We start from the raw sequence: 6,922 nt of genomic DNA, 5'->3' as shown, positions 1-6,922 counted from the left end.
ATCCAGGTAGTACGAAAATGTATAATGATCTGAAGTAGCATTATTGGTGGTCTGGAATGAAAAGAGATATCTCTAATTTTGTTTAAAAGTGTTTAATCTGTCAGCAAGTTAAAGCTGAACATCAGGTACAATCTGGGTTACTACAACTGATTATGATTCCAGAGTGGAAATGGGGCCTAGTGACCATGGATTTTGTTTCGGGTTTGCCCCTGTCTCCGAGAAAGAAAGATTCGATTTGGGTTGTAGTTGACAGATTGAGGAAGTCAGCCCATTTTATTCCAGTGCGATCTGATTTCTCACTTGATAAGTTGGCTGAGCTTTATATTTATGATATTATGAGATTGCATGGTGTACCATTGTCGATTGTGTCAGATAGAGACCCAAGATTCACATCGCGATTCTGGAAGAAATTGCAAGATGGTCTGGGTACTAAATTGCATTTTAGCACTGCTTTTCATCCGTAAATAGATGGTCAATCTACACGGCCTATTCAGATACTCGAGGATATGTTGAGTTGTTGTATTCTTGAGTTTGAAGGTAAGTGGGAACAATACTTACCTTTAATTGAATTCGCTTATAATAACAATTTTCAATCGAGCCTTAAAATGGCACTGTATGAAGCCTTATATGGTAGAAAGCATAGAACTCCATTATACTACTCTGAGCTCAGTGAAAATAAAATTTACAGTATTGATCTGATAAAAGAAACAAAATAGAAAGTGAAAGTAATCTGAGATAGTCTAAAAGCTGCCTTTGATCGTCAGAAATCATATGCAGATTTGAAAAGAAAAGATATCGAATTTGAGATTGGTGATAAAGTGTTTCTGAAAGTATCTCCATGGAAGAATCTGTTTCGATTTGGTAAAAAGGGCAAGTTGAGTCCGAGGTTCATCGGACCGTATGAAATCATCGAGTTAGTTGGGCCGGTTGCTTATAGATTGAGGCAACCATTTGAGTTAGAAAAGATTCATAATGTATTTCACATATCGATGATACAACGATATACATCTGATCCTTCGTATGTAATTTCACCGTCTGAGATTGAAATTCAGCCTGATATGACTTATGAAGAAAAACCGATTTGTATTTTAACTCGCGAGGTTAAAGAGTTGCAAAATAAGAAAATTCCATTAGTTAAGTTGATGTGGCATCATCACGGTATGGAAAAGGCCACGTGGGAATCTGAAGATACTATGAGACAACAATATCTGAATCTGTTTAATGGTAAGATTTTCGGGGACGAAAATCCCTAAGGGGGGAGAATTGTAACAGTCCAGTTTTGACCCTAATCGAAATAGTGGTTTCAGGACCACAAATCTGAGTCTGAAAAATATTTTAATATTATTTTCTGTGTCTGTGATATGTGAATTTATATCTGCAAAGTTTCTGTGATTTAATTTGTCCGTTTCTGTGCTTAATTATGAAAAAGGATTTAATTGTTTAAAGTGCAAAAGTTGTGTGCTAGGTGTTAAAGCACCTATTTGGCTTGGCTTTTAAAATAAAGGTCCTTGCATGTCAAATATACCATTTGTTTTAATGGTGGACAAATATGGACATTAGTAGGTGAATTTTTACTTGTAAATAATAAGGGCAAAGTTGGTATATGGCTTATAATGTGTAATAAAATAAAATAAACATAAAATGGCCATGCATTTTCACCTTGTTCAGCCGAAAATTAGAGAAAGAAGAAGCCATTGAAGCATTTTGATGTTTGGCTAGTGCATGTCTTAATAGGTGAGCTTATTTTGCTCAGTTTTTGATAATTTCTAAGTTTCGGTGATTGTTGCTTTGTGTTCTTCAAAACCCATGTCTAAATTTCTATTTTTTTGAAGATTATAAAATGTGCCATTGATGATTATATGAGCTTTGTAGTGTTCCTATACGGCTTATGAAAGATACATGTGAGATTATCCTGTTTTGTTCTTAAATTTTTGATGAAATGAGCTATTTGGGCTAAATTGTAAAAATGAGTTTGGAGGGACTAAATTGTGAATTAAATGTGTTATTTGGACTTGTATGGAAGCCATGTATATTCGGCTAAGCTAAAGTCTTGGTGAATTTTGCATATTTGTGATTTTGTGAAAAATGGACTAAATTGTCAAAGTCTGAAAATGTAAGGGCTAAAATGCAAAGTGCCTTAAATGTGTATATATGGATTAAATTGAATGAAATGAATAATTTAATGGGGGAATTTACGTTGTATTAAATCAAGAACAAAGAAAATCGGACTTAGATCGAGGGAAGTCCAAAGTAGTTGAATAGTCAACTCGTGTCCATTTGAAATCGGTATGAGGTAAGTCAAAATACGATTACGTGTTAAATTGATTGAATGTTGCATATACTAGTTATATTTTGTATTGGATGACCGTGAGAGTCTGATCAATGAGTTTTGAGTAAATTTTAATAATATGCTAGTATTTGAAAAACTCTGTATGTTTCTAAAGAAACATTGACATCGATCGGAGATATCGTGTAAGACCGTGTCTGGAACATAGGCCTCGATTTGAGATTTACATGTAAGACCATGTCTGGGACATCAGCATTGTATTTGATTTCGTGTAAGACCCTGTCAGGGACAGAGGCATCGATACTGAATTACATGTAAGACCACGTCTGGGACGTCGGCGTTGTACTCCATTATGAGTATTTGAATCACTTCTGAACTGTTTGATGATAGAGTACGAGATATGAGAATGTATATATGAAATGTATAATCTTTACAGGTATGTTTGTATCGTATTAAATTTTTTAATACAGAAGGCTCTGTTGCTATGAATTGGCTATGAATTCTTGTTATTGACTTCCATTTTATATGCCTTAATAGTTAAAATAATTGTATTTGGCTTACTAAGCTATTTGTAGTTTACTCTGTGTGATTTCTGTCTGTTTTTCAGATATCGTAGCTACTGAAGGCTTGGGGATAGTCAAGGATCGTCACCACACTATCGACTTCATTTTGGTACTCTTGAAAGTGTAAATTTTAAAGTATGGCATGTATAGGCTAGAATGTCTATGTAATTAAGTTTTGATTTGTATATATATGTTATGCCATGAGAGTTGGCTAGCTAATGATAAGTTTGTGCATAATTTTGGTGTATGTTTGTAATGTGCTATGTTCTAATGCGATTTGGCCATTTTGAACATAGAATTGGTTGAAAATTTTGGTATGATTGTTGTATATTATTGCTTGTAGGATTGAACACAAAAAAGGGTGGCAAAATTGGCTTAAACCAAGCCTGCTTTGTACCACATAGTCAAAGGCCACGGGCATGCTTTGTGGCCGTGTTTGTTTGGCAGTAGCCTCTTAAAAATCACATCGCCTTAACACACGGGTGTGTCATTGTAATGCCCCGATTTTTGGGCGTATTGGGCCTTGAGATGGGTTCGGGTGGAAAATGGCCTGAGTAATTTGGATGTTATTATTATTTCATATGTTTCGTTTAGTAATTAAATAAATTACGAAGGGTTTATGGTGCGGGAAAAAAAAAGGCCCAAGAGTAAATTTAATTCTAGGCAATTCCTGAATTTTAATTTTGGGAGAGAGGGTTCTGGCAATATGGGATTTTAAAGTTGAGGTGGTAAAATAGGACACAAATAAGGCCTTGGTAAAGTGGCAAGGTGGTGCCACTAAGTTCCTAAAAAAAGGCGTCTGGGAAGGAATTAAAGGTCCAGGGTTCAAGTTGCAAGGTAGGCATATTGTTATTTTTTTAGGCATATGCCGGGCATGTGATCACTTAAGTGAATTTTGGCAAGGGCCTTAGGGAGGTTGGGCCGATTGTTTTAGTTGATATTAGGGTTAGGTTCTTTTCTTTTTCTGTCTTGCAGAATTAGAGTTAGCCACCTGAAAGCTTTCACTGTCATTCATCCTTTCTGAGTTCTCACAAAAGCCGAAAATGCAAATTCCTTCTCCTTGGTGCCGATTTCTTCTTCCTCTCTTTTTCCTCCATTTTCTTTCTTCCTTTTTGCTTTTTCTTCTAGCCAAACCCTTCTGATCACCTTACTCACCTCCTCTGTCAATCCCATCCTCCACAAAACCTCCATAGACGATTGCCATAAAAGCTGAAATCCCGAAAACTCACTTCTTGTGCTGATTTCTCCAAGCCAAAATCCTTCAGTTATTTTTGTTCTGTTTGATCAACTTTCATCTTCTCTAAACCCTTAGTATCTGTCAGCAACATTACTTCAAAGTTATAGCCTCAAATCGTCATCTTCTTCATCACTTAAAAAGCCGAAATACCATAGATTTAGGGACTTATAGCCGAAACTTCAGATCTCCTGGATTTGAGTTCTACTATCGTTTAGAGGATAGATCTGCATCAGATCGGCGTAGAAATAAAAGAGGAATAAGTGGTAAGTGCTCATCACCTCAGATCTAGTCTTATTTTACAATTTAGAAAAACCGAAGTCTTTAAAATCTAGGGAGGCTGTCGATTTGGGCATAGGGCTTTGAGGGTCTTTAACCGACGATTTCTTTTAGTGATTAGTGTCTTCTAGAGGCTTGATCGAAGGCTTGGATCTTTGAAGCAACTAGACTTGGACCTAGTCATCGGTTTTCGGTAAAAAGGTAAGATTCTAAAGGCTTTAGGGGCATGGTTCGAATATGGGTAGGTGAATATTGGGATTGGTTGTTGTGGGTTGCAATCTAAGAAATGTGGTAATCAATTGTAGGACATCGTAAGGGATCTCAGTAGCAGTCATCGCGAAACAGGTGTGTATCGAACACCCTCTCATAGTTTAATTCAGCAAAAGTTGAAATGCCGAAATTCCGGCATTTCGTGGGCTTGTGAGTGTGCGAGTGCTCACAAGACGTTTAGAAATCATTAGATCTAAAATCGCAAAGTGGCAAGTTAGTCGTGTGTGAAATTTCGTGCACTTCGGTAATTGGGCCTCGATAGGCTAAAACTGGGCCCAATAGGCTCACAGGCCCATACGGGTTAATAAATAAAAAATAATAAAAATATATAATATAAAAAAAGGAAATAAGTATGTTCTATTAGTCTGTAGAACCGAAACTGCTTAAACTGGTAAACTGGTCATAAAACTTGGGTTAAATGGGCTTAAATGGCTAATGGACACTATACGGCCCATTAGGGGTTTTAGGGCCCAATGGCTAAAATTGTGAAATTGAGTCAAATAAATTATTCCGATGTCAAATGGGCTAGTAAGGACAGTAACATTCATGAGAACCCTTAAAACTGATAAAATTACTGAAATACCTTTATAAGTAGAAAATTTACAGATTTACCCCTAGGAGTAAAATTACTGATATACCCCTAGGCTTAAGGTTGACCTAAATGCATGTTTGACTGTTACTATTTACTGCATGCCATGTTATTATTATCTGATAAGATTGACCTGAATGCATGTTTGACTGTTACTATTTACTGCATTCCATGTTATTATTATCTGATAAGGTTGACCTGAATGCATGTTTGACTGTTACTATTTACTGCATGCCATGTTATTATTATCTGATGCATGAGACTGAGTTTTAATGGAGAAAGTATTGAAAGTGGCTTGACCACGTACTGGAGGCTTTGCCTCAACTTACTGATATCTGAGCAGCAATTCTGCAACTGTGGAGTGTAGGGCTGGGTGGGTTGAGCTATTCCCCACATGGAGTGTAGGGCTGGTACGGGTGGAGTGTAGCGGTTGGTTATAGGCTAGGTTGGGCTTGCATACACGAATATGTCTGTTCTGTTTTGGAATGGGCCTATAGGCCATACTGTTATCTGAAAAGGGCTAAGGCCCAGTACCCGCTGTTATATGAATAGGGCTTTGGCCCAATGGGCTTGAGCTGACTTGGGCTTTGGATGGGTTTTCCATACACACTGAGTTTTCCAGACTCACCCCCTTTTTCTTCTATCCTTGCAGGTGAGCCCTAGTTGGTGGACTTGGAGCTGGGCGAGATTCAGAGTGGCCATGAAGATTAAATTTCTGGTTTTTAAATAAGTTTCAATTAGCTTCCTTTTAAATTTCGCATTTATTTTTGATTATTTCTATTTTGGTTAAAGTTGTAATAAGGCCGCTCTATTATTTTTATTTTGGGTTTTTAAATTACTTAAATCATTTTCAACTTGAGATTCACATCACTTAAATTGATTCCTTAAAATTGGATAGCCCTAGGGGGCGTTTTATAAAAGTTACTTATTTTCAAAATATCATGATAACCGAGAAAAGCTTCCGCAACGTAAATGTTTTCAAAGGAAATAAATATTTTAAAGAGACTTAAACTCAATTTGTTGTTCGTGGACAAGTAATAAGCTTAAAGTGTGGCAATGGATGTGTGCATGTCTAGGATTGGATCATGGAAGAGCTAGGTACTTAAGTAGTGTAATTGACTCACCTCCTCTTTTCTTAAATCCTACCTAGTGCGCAGCTTCTATTCACTTTAATTTAAAACAAAAATATTCTTTAAACACTAAGAAAGATTTTAAATAAAACATGACTTCTCTAATAACGCTTCAATGTGACACGCCAGATTCGGTCGTAACGTCTAGACCGAGTTTGGGGTGTTACATTTAGTGGTATCAGAGCTCGGTTACAACAACTCGGCTGTGGATCAGGGTCTGAAAAGTTTTTCGAAAAACTTTGCTAAACTTAGGCCCAAGAAGGGTATTTTGGAAACGGTTTTGGAAAATTCTTTTCAAAGATATTTTACAAGGTATACATGTTTTAAGGTTCAATCTTAAAATGGTTTAAGTTTTTTTGGGTTTCTGAAATTTGATAACCGAAGAAGTGGCACACCAATCCACGCACCAAGTCTGTAAGTATTTTTATTCTCAGATTGTCTTTGAAATATTGTTATACTACTATAGATAGTACTTGAGACCCTACTATGATTACGTAGTTAGGTATCTGAAATCTAGAAACTGAGACAGTAGGGAAAACTGAAAACTTTGGAAGACTGAAACTGTAGCTA

Source organism: Gossypium arboreum, chromosome 12, assembly GCF_025698485.1.
Source record: "Gossypium arboreum isolate Shixiya-1 chromosome 12, ASM2569848v2, whole genome shotgun sequence".
Lineage (NCBI taxonomy): Eukaryota > Viridiplantae > Streptophyta > Magnoliopsida > Malvales > Malvaceae > Gossypium > Gossypium arboreum.
This window is presented reverse-complemented; position numbering follows the sequence as displayed.